This window comes from Coregonus clupeaformis, chromosome 24, assembly GCF_020615455.1.
Source record: "Coregonus clupeaformis isolate EN_2021a chromosome 24, ASM2061545v1, whole genome shotgun sequence".
NCBI classification, from domain to species: Eukaryota; Metazoa; Chordata; class Actinopteri; order Salmoniformes; family Salmonidae; genus Coregonus; species Coregonus clupeaformis.
The window spans coordinates 28227058-28247921 of NC_059215.1; positions in this window are offsets into that span (position 1 = coordinate 28227058).

Genomic DNA, 20864 nt, shown 5'->3' on the forward strand with positions numbered 1-20864 from the left:
AAAATAAAACAACAACAAAAAAAGTGTTGAGAAAAAAAGAGCAGAAGTAAATAAAATAAAGTAGGAGGCTATATATACAGGGGGTACCGTTTGCAGAGTCAATGTGCGGGGGCACCAAAAGTTAGGTAATATGTACATGTGGGTAGAGTTAAAGTGACTATGCATAAATAATTAACAGAGTAGCAGCAGCGTAAAAAAGGATGGGGTGGGGGGCAGTGTCAAATAGTCCGGGTAGCCATGATTAGCTGTTCAGGAGTCTTATGGCTTCGGGGTAGAAGCTGTTGAGAAGTCTTTGGACCTAGACTTGGCACTCCGGTACCCGCTTGGCCGTGCGGTAGCAGAGAGAACAGTCTATGACTAGGGGTGGCTGGAGTCTTTTACAATTTTGAGGGCCTTCCCCTCTGACACCGCCTGGTATAGAGGTCCTGGATGGCAGGAAGCTTGGCCCCAGTGATGTACTGGGCCGTACGCACTACCCTCTGTAGTGCCTTGGGTCGGAGGCCAAGCAGTTGCCATACCAGGCGGTGATGCAACCAGTCAGGATGCTCTCGATGGTGCAGCTGTAGAATTTTTTTGAGGATCTGAGGACCCATGCCAAATCTTTTCAGTCTCCTGAGGGGGTATAGGGCTTTGTCGTGCCCTCTTCACGACTGTCTTAGTGTGTTTGGACCATGATAGTTCGTTGGTGAGTGGACACCAAGGAACTTGAAGCTCTCAACCTGTTCCACTACAGCCCCGTCGATGAGAATGGGGCGTGCTCAGTCCTCTTCTTTTTCCTGTAGTCCACAATCATCTCCTTTGTCTTGGTCACGTTGAGGGAGAGGTTGTTGTCCTGGCACCACACGGCCAGGTCTCCTGACCTCCTCCCTATAGGCTGTCTCATCGTTGTCTGGTGATCAGGCCTACCACTGTTGTGTCGTCGGCAAACTTAATGATGGTGTTGGAGTCGTGCCTGGCCATGCAGTCATGGGTGAACAGAGAGTACAGGAGGGGGACTAAGCACGCACCCCTGAGGGGCCCCCGTGTTGAGGATCAGTGTGGCAGATGTGTTGTTACTACCCTTACCACCTGGGGGTGGCCCGTCAGGAAGTCCCAGGATCCAGTTGCAGAGGGAGGTGTTTAGTCCCAGGATCCTTAGCTTAGTGATGAGCTTAGAGGGCACTATGGTGTTGAATGCTGAGCTGTAGTCAATGAATAGCATTCTCACGTAGGTGTTCCTCTTGTCCAGGTGGGAAAGGGCAGTGTGGAGTGCAATAGAGATTGCATCATCTGTGGATCTGTTGGGCGGTATGCAAATTGGAGTGGGTCTAGGGTTTCTGGGATAATGCTGTTGATGTGAGCCATGACCAGCCTTTCAAAGCACTTCATGGCTACAGGACGTCAGTGCTACGGGTCGGTAGTCATTTAGGCAGGTTATCTTAGAGTCCTTGGGCACTCGGGGACTATGGTGGTCTGCTTGAAACATGTTGGTATTACAGACTCAGTCAGGGACATGTTGAAAATGTCAGTGAAGACACTTGCCAGTTGGTCAGCACATGCTCGGAGTACGACGTCTGGTAATCCGTCTGGCCCTGCGGCCTTGTGAATGTTGACCTGCTTAAAAGTCTTACTCACATCGGCTACGGAGAGCGTGATCACATAGTCATCCGGAACAGCTGGTGCTCTCATGCATGCTTCAGTGTTGCTTGCCTCGAGCGAGCATAGAAGTGGTTTAGCTTCGTCTGGTAGGCTTGTGTCACTGGGCAGCTCACGGCTGTGCTTCCCTTTGTAGTCTGTAATAGTTTTCAAGCCCTGCCACATCCGGCTTGTGCGTCAGAGCCAGTGTAGTACCGATTCAATCTTAGTCCTGTATTGACTCTTTGCCTGTTTGATGGTTCGACGGAGGGCATAGCGGGATTTCTTATAAGCGTCCGGGTTAGGGAGTCCCGTCTCGAAAGCGGCAGCTCTACCCTTTAGCTCAGTGCGGATGTTTCCTGTAATCCATGGCTTCTGGTTGGGGTATGTACGTACGGGTCACTGTGGGGACGACATCATCGATGCACTTATTGATGAAGCCAGTGACTGATGTGGTGTACTCCTCAATGCTGTCTGAAGAATCCCGAACATGTTCCAGTCTGTGCTAGCAAAACAGTCCTGTAGCTTAGCATCTGCGTCATCTGACCACTTTTTATTAACCGAAGTCACTGGTGCTTCCTGCTTTAGTTTTTGCTTATAAGCAGGAATCAGGAGGATAGAGTTATGGTCAGATTTGCCAAATGGAGGGCGAGGAGAGCTTTGTATGCGTCTCTGTGTGTGGCTTGCTGGTGCTCTTTCATGCCGTCCCTGGGAGGGGTGCGTCACTTGAGTGGGTTGAGTTACTGACGTGATCTTCCTGTCTGGGTTGCGCCCCCTTGGTTTGTGCTGTGGTGGAGACCTCTGTGGGCTATACTGCCTTGTCTCAGGATTGTAAGTTGGTGGTTGGGGGATATCCCTCTAGTGGTGCGGGGGCTGTGCTTTGGCGGAGTGGGTGGGGTTATATCCTTCCTGTTTGGCCCTGTCCGGGGTTTCTTCGGATGGGGCCACGTGTCTCCGGACCGCTCCTGTCTCAGCCTCCAGTATTTATGCTGCAGTAGTTTATGTGTCGGGGGGCTGGGGTTAGTTGGTTATACCTGGAGTACTTCTCCTGTCTTATCCAGTGTCCTGTGTGAATTTAAGTATGCTCTCTCTAATTCTCTCGTTCTCTCTTTCTCTCTGAGAACCTGAGCCCTAGGACCATACGTCAGGACTACCGGGCATGATGACACCTTGCTGTCCCCAGTCCGCCTGGCCTTGCTGCTATTCCAGTTTCAACTGTTTCTGCCTGCGGCTACGGGGAAAACCCCTACCTGTCCCAGACCTGCTGTTTTCAACTCTTTAATGATCGGCTATGAAAAGCCAACTGAGAGACCTGAGCCCTAGGACCATACGTCGGGACTACCGGCCGTGGTGACTCTTGCTGTCCCCAGTCCGCCTGGCCTTGCTGCTATTCCAGTTTCAACTGTTCTGCCTGCGGTTATGGAACCCCTACCTGTCCCAGACCTGCTGTTTTCAACTCTTAATGATCGGCTATGAAAAGCCAACTGAGATTTATTCCTGATTATTATTTGACCATGCTTGTCACTTATGAACATTTTTGAACATCTTGGCATGGTTCTGTTATAATCTCCACCCGGCACAGCCAGAAGAGGACTGGCCACCCCTCATAGCCTGGTTCCTCTCTAGGTTTCTTCCTAGGCTTTCGCCTTTCTAGGGAGTTTTTCCTAGCCACTGTGCTTCTACACCTGCATTACTAGCTGTTTGGGGTTTTAGGCTGGGTTTCTGTACAGCACTTCGAGATATTATCTGATGTAAGAAGGGCTATATAAAATAAAATTGATTGATTGATTGATTGGAGTAAAGGTGGTCTAGAGTTTTTTTTCCTCTGGTTGCACATTTAACATGCTGGTAGAAATTAGGTAGAACGGATTTAAGTTTCCCTGCATTAAAGTCCCCGGCCACTAGGGAGCGCTGCCTCTGGATGAGCGTTTTCCTGTTGATTTATGGCCTTGTACAACTCATTCAATGCAATCTTAATGCCAGCATTGGTTTGTGGTGGTAAATAGACAGCTATGAAAAAATATAGATGAAACTCTCTTGGTAAATAGTGTGGTCTACAGCTTATCATAAGATACTCTACCTCAGGCGAGCAAAACCTCGAGACTTCCTTAGTATTTGATTTTGTGCACCAGCTGTTGTTTACAAATATACACAGACCGCCACCCCTTGTCTTACCGGAGTCAGCCGTTCTATCCTGCCGATGTAGCGTATAGCCCGCTAGCTGTATGTTATCAATGTCGTCGTTCAGCCACGACTCGGTGAAACATAAGATATTACAGTTTTTAATGTCCCGTTGGTAGGATAACCGTAATCTTAAATCATCCCATTTATTTTCAAATTATTGAACGTTGGCTAATAGGATTGATGGAAGAGGCAGTTTACTCGCTCGCCGTCGGATCCTTACAAGGCACCCCGATCTACGTCCACGATATCTCCGTCTCTTTCTCACGCGAATGACGGGGATTTGGGCCTTGTCGGGTGTCTGTATGATATCCTTCGCGGCCGCCTCGTTGAAGAAAAAATCTTCGTCCAATATGAGGTGAGTAATCGCTGTCCTGATATCCAGAAGCTCTTTTTGGTTATAAGAGACGATGGCAGAAACATTATGTACAAAATAAATTACAAATAACGCGGAAAAACACACATAATAGTACAATTGGTTAGAGGGCTGTAAAACGGCAGCCATCTTCTCCGGCGCTGTTAGTAGGAATGGAAGTATTGTTGGGCGCGAACCAAGGACCCTCTGCACGCAACATTCGCCACCCAAAGAATCACCATCAATACCACTGACCTCCAAAAAATGGCATTTCTAGGTCTGGAGAAACAATACTTCTAGGTCTCAGGGCGAATGACATCACTTGCACAAGACTAGCGCATCGCTAACTAGGTAGTTATTCCACATCGGCTACACTATAGCATAAAGGCAAGAAACCCGAGTGCCACCAATGGACAGTAGACAAGATTAAAGACATCTCTAAATCTTTCAGTACTTTGATCCAGATTTGAGTACTATTTCTGTAGCTAGAATGGAAGTGTGATATGAAAAACAAGGGATAAAGCTAATGAGATGGTGGGATTAGGAAATAGGACAAGGCAGGTGAAGATTAAAGTTTAATACATCCAGGAAAACCTTAATTAAGGAGTAACAAAATGGGGTTTTAATTCAGTCTTATAATTGCTCCACACTTGTAAACAGCTGATGGATAATGTGGTATTAGTCACCAAAGCATCAAGGAAGTTTAGATTAACATTTCCCTCAGCCAGATGTCTGTCTGCTAGCGGCTCTCTGGATTTAACGCTTGAAGGCCTCAGACGGAAGACTTCTCTCAACTTTAGCGACAGGCAAACCTATCTGTGCATAATCAGAGGCAATCCAAAAAGTATATAAACAGGCTCTTGAGAGGACTCATATGACACGCAGCATGATAAGTAGGCTTGGGCGGTATACCGTACATATACCTATACCGGGGTATTTGGAAATAGCCACGGGATGGTTTTTCAATACCGTCAATACCGTTGAAACTATTTCTTTGAAGTTTTTTTAAATACATTTGAATATTTGTAGCTACTTTTTAAAGGGCTACTTAAGGATTAGCAGATACCCATAGACTTCCAGTCATTGCGCTAACGCTAGTTAGCATTGGCTCAAAAACTAACTATAACTTTCTTCATACTGGACACAACGACATAAAAATGGTATCCATGAGTTCATCTGACTCTGGGGAAGTAGATAAAGGGCCTCATTACCAAAATACCAAAGTATCCCATTAAGTAAATACCTGCAGTCAACTTGTGCAATACGTCAGGAGATAAATGTCACGGATTCTGCCGAGGCTGCTCCTCCTCCTTGCTCGGGCAGGCTTCGGCGTCAGTCGTCCCCGAGTACTAGCTGCTGCCGATCGATGTTATCGGTGTCTGTCTAGTTTTGTCTGTATTGTTTACACCTGTTCCACATTATGTTTGATTGTTGCCCTATAATTACCCCTGTCTCTCATCGGGATCTTGTGTGTGATTGTTTCCTTCACGTATGTCGTTTGTGAGCAGGTTATTTCCTCCTGTGTGGAGTTATTCTGTGTTCATCTTTTCAGTATCGGATTAAAGTACGTTTCCGAGAGTTCCGTGTCCTGCGCCTGACTTCTTCAACCGCATCTCACTGACAGTCGTGACAGAATCACACACCGCAACATGGAGTCAGCAGGAGCGACGGCACCACCCGGATCACTCGAGGAGCGCGTCCTACAACAGGCAGCTATGCTTCAAGATCTTGGTGCCGCCATGGAAAAGGTGATGAACACCTTGGGATGATAGGAGAGAGGAGGTTTGCCCACACCTCCTCCAACGATACCACCACCATCGGCCACTCCTATCGTCTCACATCAGGAGTCCAGTGGGATTCGGCTCTCGCTCCCGAGGGCTTATGATGGCACCGCAGCCGGGTGTCAGGGTTCCCTGCTCCAGGTGGAACTTTACCTGGCAACCATTCACCCGGCACCCTCGAGATACAGAGCGTGTCCGCCCTCATCTCCTGTCTGTCCGGCAAGGCACTGGAGTGGCCAACGCCGAGTGGGGAGGAATAGACGCCGCTACTGTGAACTATGCGGAGTTCACCCGCCGCTTCAGGGCGGTGTTCGATCATCCCCGGAAGGGGAGGCGGCGGGTGAACGTCTGTTCCACCTCAGACAGGGGAGGAGGAGCGCGCAGGAATTCGCACTGGACTTCCGGACTCTGGCTGCCAATTTGGGATGGAATGAGAGGGCCCTCATCGACCACTACAGGTGTAGCTTAAGAGAGGACGTTCATCGAGAGTTAGCCTGCAGGGACACCAACCTAAGCTTCAATCAGCTGGTGGACATGTCGATTCGCCTGATACCCTGTTGGCTACCCGTGGGACGTCCGGAGCTGGGGCCGTCCATTTCCATCCCCCAGCACTTCCGAGCCGAGCCCCATGGAGCTCGGGGTGCTGGTAGTAGGAGGCCAGGAGAGGCTGTCCCCTGCACCAACTGTGGCCGCCGAGGACACACGGCGGTTCGGTGCTGGGGAGGGTCTCCTCGGATTCGAGGCAGCAGGCAACGCACTGATGAGTCATTCCAGGTGAGTAAGGCCCCAACTCACCCAGAGCTCTCTGTTGTTCATATGTGTATTCAAGTTGTGTTTCCAGAGGTTTCTTCTTACTCCCAGCATAAGGCGCTAGTCGATTCAGGCGCAGCTGGGAATTTTATCGATCGCCATTTCTCATATAAGTTAGGAATCCCTATATTACCAGTCGATGTGCCCTTCCCTATCCATGCCCTAGATAGCCGGCCTTTGGGGTCGGGATTGATTAGGGGAGGTCACAGCGCCACTGAAGATGAAGACGCAGAAGGGTCATGAGGAGACTATACAGTTGTATTTAATTCCCTGGTTAACATCTCATGACCCCAACATTTCACTGGCAACAGAGGGCTCTCAAGGGATGGTCTGATCAGTGTGTGGGGCGGTGTGTAGGTGTTTCCGTAGGGGGCAACGACGGTGGAAAGTCCGAACCAAATGCCCACAATGCACATTCCTCCTGAGTATGCCGATTTGGCACGCGCCTTCTGTAAGAAGAAGGCGACTCAATTACCACCTCATCGACAGGGGGATTGTGCGATAGACCTCCAGGTTGGCGCTGCGCTCCTCGTAGCCATGTGTATCCTCTGTCTCAGGAGGAGACGGCTGCTATGGAGACATACGTCACTGAATCCTTGAGACAGGGATACATACGGCCATCCACTTCCCCTGCGTCCTCGAGTTTCTTTTTTGTGAAGAAGAAGGATGGGGGTTTACGCCCCGTGTATTGATTACCGTGGTCTCAATCAGATCACTATTAAATACAGCTATCCTCTCCCTCTGATTGCTAGTATGACGGAGTCATTACACGGGGCGCGCTTCTTCACAAAATTGGATCTCAGGAGCGCTTACAACCTGATGAGCATTCGGGAAGGAGATGAGTGGAAGACAGCATTCAGTACCACCTCGGTCACTATGAGTACCTCGTCATGCCATACGGTCTAATGAATGCTCCTTCAGTCTTCCAATCATTTGTGGACGAGATTTTCGGGATTTGCATGGACAGGGGGTAGTGGTGTATATTGATGACATTCTGATATGCTCCGCTACACGTACCGAGCATGTGTCCCTGGTACGTCGGGTGCTGGGTAGACTGTTGGAGCATGACCTGTATGTGAAGGCAGAGAAATGTCTTTTTTTTCCAGGAGTCCATCTCCTTCCTGGGACACCGGTTGTCTGCGTCAGGTGTGGAGATGGAGATTGACCGCGTTTCAGCCGTGCGTAATTGGCAGACTCCCACTACGGTAAAGGAGGTGCAGCGTTTTTTGGGTTTTGCCAATTACTACCGGAGGTTTATCCGGGGTTTTGGACAGGTAGCAGCTCCCATTACCTCCCTGCTAAGGGGGGGCCCGGTGCGTTTGCAGTGGTCGGCTGAGGCGGACAGGGCGTTTAGTCATTTGAAGGACCTGTTCACCTCGGCTCCGGTGCTGGCACATCCGGATCCCTCTTTGGCGTTCCAAGTTGAGGTGGATGCGTCCGAGGCGGGATCGGTGCTATACTGTCTCAGCGCTCGAGCACGCCTCAAAACTCTGCCCCTGTGCTTTCTATTCCAAGAAGCTCAGTCCGGCGGAACGCAATGACGTGGGGGGACAGGGAGCTGCTAGCGGTGGTCCACGCCCTGAAGGTGTGGAGACATTGGCTTGAGGGGGCTAACCACCCTTTTCTCATTCTGACTGACCATCGTAACCTGGGAGTACATCCGGGCAGCGAAGAGACTGAACCCTCGTCAGGCTAGGTGGGCCATGTTTCTTTCCCGGTTTGTATTTAAGATCACTTATATCCCAGGGTCACAGAACGTTAAGGCAGACGCCCTGTCCCGACGATATGACACAGAGGAGAGGTCCATTGAGCCCACTCCCATACTACCTGAGTCTTGTCTAGTGGCACCGGTGGTGTGGGAGGTCGACACGGAAATCGAGTGGGCGCATGCACCGACCCTACTCCCCCAGAGTGTCCAGAGGGACGGAGGTACGTGCCGCTTGAGGTCCGTGACCGACTGATTTATTGGGCTCACACGTCACCCCTCCTCTGGTCATCCTGGTATTGGTCGGACGGTGCACTGTCTTAGCAGGAAGTACTAGGTGGCCCACCTTAGCCAGGGACGTGAGGGTTTACGTTTCTTCCTGCTCGGTGTGCGCCCAGTGTAAGGCGCCTAGACACCTGCCCAGAGGGAAGTTACAACCTCTACCCGTTCCACAACGGCCGTGGGTCTCACCTGTCGGTGGATTTTGTCACGGACCTTCCCCCTCCCAGGGGAATACCACGATCTTGGTCGTTGTGGATCGGTTTTCTAAGGCCTGCCGTCTCATCCCTATGCCAGGTCTTCCTACAGCCCTACAAACGGCCGAAGCCCTGTTTACTCACGTTTTCCGGCACTCACGGGGTGCCTGAGGATATAGTGTCTGATCGGGGTCCCCAGTTCACCTCTAGAGTGTGGAGGGCGTTTTATGGAACGTTTGGGGGTCTCGATCAGCCTTACCTCGGGTTTTCACCCTGAGAGTAATGGGCAGGTGGAGAGAGTAAACCAAGATGTGGGTAGGTTTCTGAGGTCCTATTGCCAGGACCGGCAGGAGGAGTGGTCGGGGTATATTCCCTGGGCAGAGATAGCCCAAAACTCACTCCGCCACTCCTCCATTAATCTTACGCCTTTCCAGTGTGTGTTGGGCTATCAGCCGGTTCTGGCACCCTGGCATCAGAGCCAGATCGAGGCTCCTGCGGTGGAAGAATGGTTTCGGCGCTCGGAGGAGACATGGAACGCTGCGCATGTCCATCTGCAGCGGGCCATCAGACGGCAAAAGCGCGCCGATCGCCACCGCAGTGAGGGTCCGGTTTATGCACCTGGAGATCGGGGTCTGGCTCTCGACCCGGAAACCTGCCCCTTCACCTGCCCTGCCGGAAGGCTGGGTCGGGCGGTTTGTGGGGCCATTTAAAGTCCTGAGGAGATTGAACGAGGCATGTTATAGGTTAAAACTGCCTATTAATTATCGCATTAACCCCTCGTTCCATGTGTCTCTCCTCAGGCCGGTGGTAGCTGGTCCACTCCAGGAGAATGAGGTACGAGAGGCCCCTCCGCCCCCACTAGACATCGAAGGGGCTCCGGGCGTACTCAGTCCGTTCCATCGTGGAATCGAGGCGTCGGATGGGGGTCTGCAGTATCTCGTGGAGTGGGAGGGGTACGGTCCGGGAGGAACGGTGCTGGGTCCCTAGGAGGGACATCCTAGATCCCTCCCTGTTGACAGAGTTCCACCGGAGTCATCCGACTCGCCCTGCTCCGCGTCCTCTGGCCGTCCCCGAGGCCGGGGGTCGGGCGCACGGCTGGTGCCGCGCGTCAAGGGGGGTACTGTCACGGATTCTGCCGAGGCTGCTCCTCCTCCTTGCTCGGGCAGGCTTCGGCGTTCGTTGTCCCCGGAGTACTAGCTGCTGCCGATCGATGTTATCGGTGTCTGTCTAGTTTTGTCTGTATTGTTTACACCTGTTCCACATTATGTTTGATTGTTGCCCTATAATTACCCCTGTCTCTCATCGGGATCTTGTGTGTGATTGTTTCCCTTCACGTATGTCGTTTGTGAGCGGGTTATTTCTCCCTGTGTGGAGTTATTCTGTGTTCATCTTTTCAGTATCGGATTAAAGTACGTTTCCGAGAGTTCCGTGGTCCTGCGCCTGACTTCTTCAACCGCATCTCACTGACAGTCGTGACAATAAAGAAGATTGCGTTTTACATTTTACCTGCAACATAATTGTTTACTATGAAGCTTACCAGTCGTCCCCCAGTCACGTGGTGTTTGTTTACAAGCACACAACAATGAAAGACCGGAGCCTTGTGAGTCACTCACTGTTGTGCAGCACATGCCAGGTGATCTAGTTACAGCATGGAATTCACAACTAAATGTTTGCCAGCTAGATAACTTATAACTATTAAGCGAACTGTCTAAAATGTGCTAAATGCTCTACAGTTGGCATTTGGTTTGCTAATTTAGTAGCTCGTTAGTTAGCTATCTAGCTAAGTGGCTAGCCTTACAAAATCAAGTTGCGCTTGGTAACAGCAGAGAATCCCTCCTGGATCAAGAGCCATGCTGTCTAATATTTGTTTTGTGCACGCAGCAAACTGTGAGTAATATTTTTTGTTACTTGTATAACTTTATGAGCTGGGATGTCTGTCCTGCAAATACTTTAGGTCAGAGACTGTATTACATGTTCGCAATGCGCCGTTAGCATTTAGTTATCATTCTCTATGGGATTTTACATGTACTTGTCAACATTGCTAACCTTCGGATTACAAAGGCTCAGTGGGGGTTTGAAAATAGCGCCCTTGTGTTCAGTGCCAGTAGTACCGAATATCCCGGTATGGCACAAGGTCAGTATGAAGGCATGACAATCTGGATACCGCCCAAGCCTAGTGATAAGTCCCTCAATTTCAAAGCTCAGTGTGAAGAAAGGAATATATGGAGTCTCTTTGAACCCTTTATGTGTGTGTGTGTGTGTGTGTGTGTGTGTGTGTGTGTGTGTGTGTGTGTGTGTGTGTGTGTGTGTGTGTGTGTGTGTGTGTGTGTGTGTGTGTGTGTGTGTGTGTGTGTGTGTGTGTGTGTGTGTGTGTGCGTGCATGCGTGCAGTGTGTGTGTGAAGAGAAATGGTCTTAGAAGTTGATCAGTGACAGAAACGTGGGTGCTCATTTCACATGTCAAGATGTGGGGGGCCAATCAAATATTTCATTTAGGCCGCAATGCAATTAAAGTACTGGAAAGCTCCACGTCTGTTATGGTCACTGCACACTTAAGCCTAGAGGAGATAATAGGGAATGGGACGGCAGGTGCTTAGGTGCACAACTCTTTTGACTGCTTATCTCTTTAAAGAAGCTCCTTGTCATTAAGTCTCTCTTTACAGATTTGTTCATGGACTTTTAGATGGAGAACTTAAAAGGAGGCCTGTGTGTTTGAAATAGTCCCTATGGAAGTATTACGTTCTGAACCTAATAAAATATACAGTTGAAGTCGGAAGTTTACATACACTTAGGTTGGAGTCATTAAAACTCGTTTTCAACCACTCCACACATTTCTTGATAACAAACTATAGTTTTGGCAAGTCGGATAGGACATCTCAATTTGTGCATGACACAAGTAATTTTTCCAACAATTGTTTACAGAGAGATTATTTCACTTATAATTCACTGTATCACAATTCCAGTGGGTCAGAAGTTTACATACACTAAGTTGACTGTGCCTTTAAACAGCTTGGAAAATTCCAGAAAATTATGTCAAGGCTTTAGAAGCTTCTGATAGGCTAATTGACATTATTTGAGTCAATTGGAGGTGTACCTGTGGATGTATTTCAAGGCCTACCTTCAAACTCAGTGCCTCTTCGCTTGACACCATGGGAAAATCAAAAGAAATCAGCCAAGACCTCAGAAAAGAAATTGTAGACCTCCACAAGTCTGGTTCATCCTTGGGAGCAATTTCCAAACGCCTGAAGGTACCACGTTCATCTGTACAAACAATAGTACACAAGTATAAACACCATGGGACCACGCAGCCGTCATACCGCTCAGGAAGGAGATGCGTTCTGTCTCCTAGAGATGAACGTACTTTGGTGCGAAAAGTGCAAATCAATCTCAGAACAACAGCAAATGACCTTGTGAAGATGCTGGAGGATACAGGTACAAAAGTATCTATATCCACAGTAAAACGAGTCCTATATCGACATAACCTGAAAAGCCGCTCAGCAAGGAAGAAGCCACTGCTCCAAAACTGCCATAAAAAAGCCAGACTACGGTTTGCAACTGCATATGGGGACAAAGATCGTACTCTTTGGAGAAATGTCCTCCGGTCTGATGAAACAAAAATATAACTGTTTGGCCATAATGACCATCGTTATGGTTGGAGGAAAAAGGGGGTACCTTGCAAGCCGAAGAACACCATCCCAACCGTGAAGCACGGGGGTGGAAGCATCATGCTGTGGGGGTGCTTTGCTGCAGGAGGGACTGGTGCACTTCACAAAATAGATGGCATCATGAGGAAGGAAAATTATGTGGATATATTGAAGCAACATCTCAAGACATCAGTCAGGAAGTTAAAGCTTGGTCGCAAATGGGTCTTCCAAATGGACAATGACCCCAAGCATACTTCCAAAGTTGTGGCAAAATGGCTTAAGGACAACAAAGTCAAGGTATTGGAGTGGCCATCACAAAGCCCTGATCTCAATCCTATAGAAAATGTGTGGGCAGAACTGAAAAAGCGTGTGCGAGCAAGGAGGCCTACAAACCTGACTCACTTACACCAGCTCTGTCAGGAGGAATGGGCCAAAATTCACCCAACTTATTGTGGGAAACAATTTAAAGGCAATGCTACCAAATACTAATTGAGGGTATGTAAACTTCTGACCCACTGGGAATGTGATGAAAGAAATAAAATCTGAAATAAATCATTCTCTCTACTATTATTCTGACATTTCACATTCTTAAAATAAAGTGGTGATCCTAACTGACCTAAGATAGGGAATTATTATTAGGATTAAATGTCAGGAATTGTGAAAAACTGAGTTTAAATGTATTTGGCTGTGGTGTATGTAAACTTCCGACTTCAACTGTATATCATTGAAGGAAAGAAATGGGTTGAAGGTATTGGGGGCTGGGGGTATAACATGAAAGCAAAAAATTACTTTTTGTGTGCACTACGTGTCCACCGTTTGGTGGAAACACACCACTAGTGAGAAAATGCACATATTTTCATGTAGAATATTTGCATGAAAATCTGTCGCTAATTGGATGGAAACCTAGCTTCTGCCCATGCATTTTCAATGGATTCAATGGCAGTTCTTACCTTCGCCACATGGGCATTGTGCCTTTTTCTAGGATGCTATTGGCTCCAGCGCTGCCTAACATGCACTATTCATGGCAAAAAATTTACATGTGCGCACCCAAAGCACTTGCAAGCAAATTAGCAGTTCTCAACTGTTAGCAGTCTCTTACTGGCAGTAAGAATGTATGATTGCCATAATTTTTCGAGTTTCATCACTCAGTTATTACATTTATATAACATTTAACAAACCAAACATTGAAATACCGTTATGTAAGGCAAGGTAAAAATCCAACCCAGTCCATGCATCAATACCGGCATATAGTAAAATACAGTTTACCGGGCTGGGCAATGGATTTCAATGTCCTCTTGAATTATAGGGGGCAAAACTGATGCCAACTTGGCATTGTGTTGTCGACCATTAATCCATTGTACGTTTTGACATTTCAAGTAATGTCTGAGAGCTTATTAATATCTGCTCTGTTCATTCGAATATTAATATATGTAGGGATTTAATTCACTAAAGTAAACACCAAACCCCCTGTTGTGTGTGTGTGTGTGTGTGTGTGTGTGTGTGTGTGTGTGTGTGTGTGTGTGTGTGTGTGTGTGTGTGTGTGTGTGTGTGTGTGTGTGTGTGTGAGATTGAGCTTCCGCCATTTTGCTTACACCTTACAGATCTGCTAACAACGGAGTGTTAGGGCCAAGGGGAAGGGATAGTGAGGGATTGGCCTGTCAATCAGTCTGGCCTGTCAATCAGAGACTCCATTATGTCTGTCAATCGGTCTATCTGTGAGATGACCTCTAGTCTGCTCTGCTCTCATTTCCTGAGACAGAGCCCAGATAACAATCCCCACTTTGCATCAGCTCTGTTGAAACGATACAACAGTATCAATGACACGTTGAAACCATATATCTGCTGTAGTAGAAAGACTCCTAACTCATTCTGCAGAATGTCACTTTCAAACAATGGAGGTTGAGTATAGATACAGTATGGTAGCATAACAACGGCTCGTCGATTGTAGCTAGCTTAAGATAAATGCCCAGATTGTAACGGAAATAATGGGGGATCATTTTTTGCAGAATGATGTGCCATGATGTGCCATCCGTCATGGCCTGATGGTGTCATCATTTGTCATCATGCCATCTTCCTCACAGAGACCCTGACAATATGCGGCCCCAAAAACGGGACGCGTACTAGGGCGGGTCTCTGTAGCCCTGGGGCCAATCCTTCATCTGCTCGGCAGGTGGCAGGAGGAATCCATCAAACATGGTGGCCCAGTATCATGTCACAGCAGAGAGGGAAGGCACAGTTTGCCATACAATTTCAGCTGATGACAAAAAGGCTTGGCATATTAAGGATTGTCCAGATATCATAAAGCTATAATACAGGGGTCGGCAACCTTTTTTTATGGAACAGTTCAATTTGAATTATAATAAATAACTACAAAGCCTAATAATAAATGCAATAAATAACATTATTTATTGCAAATACACGGTTCAATGTACAGAAATAAACAACTGTTACCAATAGCCCTAAACATAACTGAATGAGAACCAGTCCAGAATACAAAAGACAAGAAGAAGGGGAGGGGTGTGATAGGCTCATCTCTCTCCACGAATGTATTCTCTATCTCCCTCGAATTCGGGCGCATTCATTGTTTGTAAAATACCTTGTAGCAGTTGTAAGGGCAAAGATTCAGGCAGGCAGGTAGTGGTGCAAATAGATGTTCGTTTTATTTAGACTCACCTCTGTATGTATTTGGACAGTGATGCAATTATAAATTCTTTGGCTCTATACCCCAGCATTTTTTATTTTTTCAGATCACATGTTTTATATGAGGTGACAGTATAGAATGCCACCTTTTATTTTAGGGTATTTTCATACATATCTGATTTACCGTTTAGAAATGTCCTCCCATTTGAAAATGTCATAAGTATTTGGACAATTTCACTTATAGTGCATTAAAATAGTCCAAAGTTTAGTATTTGGTCCCATATTCCTTGCACACAATGACTACATCAAGCTTGTGACTCTACAAACTTTGTGGATGCATTTACAGCTTGCTTTGGTTATGTTTAGGATTAAGTTTTGTCCAGTAGGAAGCAGTTGTGCCTATAAAAACACTATTTTGCTCAAAACATATTTTTTTACCCTTAAGTGTATGTACATTACTGTATTTATTCATGGGATATTGTTTTTCAACAGCAAATCGCTGGTGTGCATCTTTAAAGGTAGACTCAGCGATATGACGTAGATGCAGAAAGTAAACAGCGTAGTGGGTACATTTCTGCAACAACTAAGAGTGTTGAAGTGTGAGGCTCAACTTCTCCTCTGTTTTGGTGCCCTGGCTATCAGGCTGTAAACAGTGTGAAGCGAACCTGTGCACATGTGCAGATACTGTGTGTGACTATGTGAAAGCGAAGTGATGCATCTCCCTCAATCCAATATCTGTGGTGCTGTTCATGGCAATGTCATTTCGCTGAGTCTACCTTAAAGGCTCTTTTTGCATGTTAAAATGTATCTCTGTGGTGCCTGCTTTGACTAGACACAACAACCTCAGTGCTTATTGGTCCAGGTAGTCCAGTCAGTTTTCTTCAGTTCGGTGCCCAATGAACACAACCCTAGTCTCTGATCTGCCCTGATAATGATGCCAACCTCTGATGCTGGAGGCATTCTAGTCTCAAGAAATGGCTCTTGGCATTTTGAGGTGCTGCTGATGCTACTACTACTAGTGTACTTCTGCAATTACTATCAATGATGATAATAGTGGGATAAAATTGCACTTTGTATTCTACACAAGGCCATTATTTGGCATGTGAACAATATCTATGTCCCATCAATAATAATAATAATAATATGCCATTTAGCAGACATAGATCACATAAAGTGAAAGACCTCGATCCACATGATTATATATTATATTATAGAGCCCAACCTATTTATTCTCAATGTTGGCCAATCACAGGACCTGCCTCACACAACCTTGCCTGTTTAGTATGCCGGTCCATACACTATCAGAGCTATATTAATCAGAACTTTTATTCTAATGGAGTTTATGGCCTGTCCATCAATCTATGCTGAGTGGAAGTTGGCTCGAGCTGCCTACTGTAGTAGAGGTGGGCGCACATGTGCAGTCGAGTGGGAGAACCTTCACAGGACATGGTACAGTACCTCTTTCTGTGGGCTATACTGTGTTAGCTGATGTGTGCAGTCATAAAAATATAATGAATTATACTTCTGTAGGCGCATGCAGCCACACTGCCAAAATAGTGAGCAGCTAGGGTAGCAGAGGATGTCATAGACAAATACAGGATAGGCTCATAGTTTATTTGTTCCTCTAATTGGAAGATGTAATACACATGCTACATCATGACTCAGGCAGTTTGTTTCATATTAATTTGTTGACCTGAATAGTGAGCAATGAGCATAACACTTGTGAACCAATAGCTGTTCAGACTGTGAGTTAGTGTAATCAAACGTTCAAAACTGTGTCTGCAAAAGCAAACAGCCATGCTACAGTTCGGCTGGCCCGGCTAGGCGAACCGTACAAATATGCTCGCATACTCCCTTAAAAGACCTTCACTTGAAAAGCGAGAAAAATAGGCAATAGTACTGTTTGTCCATTTTGAGACGCCATAGCCAGTATACACTTCCTCAAAATAGTCTGAACTAATCTAAGATAACCCAAGAAATCTGTAATCAATTTTGACGTTTTTGCCAAGGAGATCTTAGTCAAGCAATTTTGCATATGACTCGGATGTTTGGTGCAGTATTTCTCAAGTGAAGAAATGTGCATGAGGACGAGTCGTCTCTTGTTGAATGACAATTGGCCAATCGCCGACGAGGGGGCGTAGACTTCGGCTACCGACTTTGGCTTGCCTTGAAAAAAAATTGTGTGCCCGAACTGCCAAAACGAACAAAAACGTCAGGAAATGTTATCATAACATATACACGAACTGTTCCAAACTGTTTATCCTGCTGCATATATTACCTAGACAGGAGTCACACCAACAGCATCCACTGTAAAAGTGGCCATGTAACACGTGACCTCTCCCTCCAGGGCCCATGTGGAAGTGACAGAATGCACAGAAAAGGTTAATTTATATCATGTTGGTATACAAGGGGTATACATACAGAGACCATACAAGACCCCCAGTATCTTCTATGGACAATTGGCTTCTATTTCTGGGAAATGTGTTCCATGTGACATGAACATAAAATGCCTTTTTCACAAGGAAACTAATTGAACCATACGCTTTTAGGAATATTCCTGTACAGCAATTCCTCATACAGTATGTATCTGGAGGTGTTATGTGTTGATCATAACCCTTTTCCCCAAACCAATAGTATAGCACCCCTCTTTTGCAGAGAGACATAATAACACAAGCGGCACTGGTTGGTTCAGTGCAGAGCTAACTGAACAAAGACTACAATGCACTCTGGGGAAGCAGAAATGGGCAGTAATGAAGGAGAGGTAAGAAGGGGGGATGGAGGAGTGGCAGGCTTGCCTCCCTCTGAACTGGCCCCAAATAGGGGGGACAAAGAAATTATGTGAAATCCTGCTTCAGTTGCTGTGCGCGATCAGTGGAGAAGCACTGTGAGTGAACACACACACACACAGACTGGTCACTGACACCCACACAGATGCTCAGTCGAATACTGTAGAGTAGACAGTAGAGTAGCAAGGAGAGAAAGGAGAGGATCCAAAAAAGATCAGATTGAATCCAGACACTCAGTAAGAAATAGGACTGTGTTGTGAGACTAGAGGAGGCATGAGTAGGTAGTTGGTCCTGTAAGCTCAGGCTGATGCATTGAAAGTATGTATAGACCAGCTCACCGTTAACAGCTAGCTGCTGTAATACACTGACCTCAATGTTGAAATAAAGATAATTCGAATGGAAGCATGATCAAATGTGTAGAGCCTACACTGCTTTCATTCCTATGTAGGCTTTAGTAGTACACTATATATACAAAAGTATGTGGACACACCTTCAGATTAGTGGATTCTGCTATTTCAGCCACACCCGTTGCTGACAGGTGTATAAAATCGAGCACACAGCCATGCAATCTCCATAGCCAAACATTGGCAGTAGAATGGCCTTACTGAAGAGCTCAGTGACTTTCAACGTGGCACCATCATAGGATGCCACCTTTCTAACAAGTCAGTTTATCACATTTCTGCCCTGCTAGAGCTGCCACGGTCAACTGTATGTGTTGATATTGTGAAGTGGAAACGGCAGGAGCAACAACGGCTCAGCCACGAAGTGGTAGGTCACACAAGCTCACAGAAAGGGACCGCTGAGTGCTGAAGCAAGTAGCGCGTAAAAAACTTCTGTCCTCAGTTGCAACACTTACTACCGAGTTCCAAACTGCCTCTGGAAGCAAGGTCAGCACAATAACTGTTCGTCGGGAGCTTCATGAAATGGGTTTCCATGGCCGAGCTGCCGCACACAAGCCTATGATCACCATGCGCAATGCCAAGCGTCAGCTGGAGTGGTGTAAAGCTCGCCGCCATTGGACTCTGGAGCAGTGGAAACCCGTTCTCTGGAGTAATGAATCACGCTTCACCATCTGGCAGTCCGACTGACTATTCTGGGTTTGGCAGATGCCAGGAGAATGCTACCTGCCCGAATGCATAGTGCCAACTGTAAAGTTTGGTGGAGGAGGAATAATGGTCTGGGGCTGTTTTTCATGGTTCGGGCTAGCCCCATTAGTTCCAGTGAAGGGAAATCTTAACGCTACAGCATACATTCTAGACGATTCCGTGCTTCCAACTTTGTGGCAACAGTTTGGGGAAGGCACTTTCCTGTTTAAGCATGACAATGCACCCGTGCACAAAGCAAGGTCAATACAGAAATGGTTTGTCGAGATCAGTGTGGAAGAACTTGACTGGCCTGCACAGAGCCCTGACCTCAACCCCACCGAACACCGTTGGGATGAATTGGAACACTGACCGCGAGCCAGGCCTGATGCCCAATATCAATGCCTGACCTCACTAATGCTCTTGTGGCTGAATGGAAGCAAGTCCCCGCAGCAATGTTCCAACATCTAGTGGAAAGCCTTCCCAGAAGAGTGGAGGCTGTTATAGCAGCAAAGGTAAGACCAACTTCATATTAATGCCCATGATTTTGGAATGAGATGTTAGACGAGCAGGCGTCCACATACCTTTGGTCATGTAGTGTATAATGTTCTCTAACAGCCGTCAATTAAAAATATACATTTTCACCAAGATTTGGCTTGTCTCAACAATATTTAATCATTCCCACAACTACTGCCCGCTCAAACATGTGTCTTACAGTTCTGTTTGTTGAACAGTTAGGTTGTGGCGCTGTCTCGGCAGAACAATTGTCGTTTGCACAGTCATTGTTTTCTAAGTGTTGTTTCATGTGTGATATTTTATCATCCCTGATGCAAATTCAATAAATACCTGACAACCTTCCTGTAACTGTCTATATGTGAAAGCCTCATATCTTGCGACTTTGATATTAAAACTCACTTCATTGGGTGGGGAAAAAATGAACTTTTCAGTGAGTGCAACTGTAGCCTACACTGAAAAATGGATGCATCTACCTATGAGGGGTCTGCTTTTTTATTGTGGACCTAGCTACTCAAATCCCATTCAGCAATTGTATTTTAATTACAAATTGGTGGTGAATAGGTTGTGTTAACAATTCATTATGTTTTTTTTTTACTCACATCCAAAATAAGAACAAGTGCTGGACAAGGGATGCAGCAGCAGGTAGGTAGGAGGGGGGAAATATTGGTATATTTGTAATAGGCTATATCATTACCTAATTTAAATGACCATTGAATAGGCTACTGCAGATTACAGCTGTGGTTGTGAACTCAAAACTAGGCTAGCCTACATGTACCCATGCTTTCCAATAGACTTCTGCTGTAGCAGGTGCATCTCGAGGATTCTAAATTCTACCTCCTTTCCTTTTTGACCATTTTGTGCAAAATGAGTCCATGAAGATTTTTTTGATATTGAACGATTTCAGTTAAATTATTTATTTAGCGTTTTGCCTACACAGTTGTAGCCTACCCAGAGCATGCATGATAATTTACAGTTTGGCGCGCATGCTGTTTGTCCCCTTTGCCACACCCGCACTAATACTCCGGCTTCAATCTCTTGTCTAGAGGTGAGAAGATGGCTATTTGATTAATTTAAAACGCACACAAGTAAAGCCAAAGCCGTAGGCACCACAGCCAAATCTACTGCATGGGTCAATTGCCTATTTCAATAAGGGTTTTTACAATATTTCGGACAACAGATTTGACACACTGACTATAAGCAACACTGACACTAGCTTTCGTAGGCTACGCTGTATTATAACCCAGACCATCATATATGAAGAAGGATGTTGGTTTTA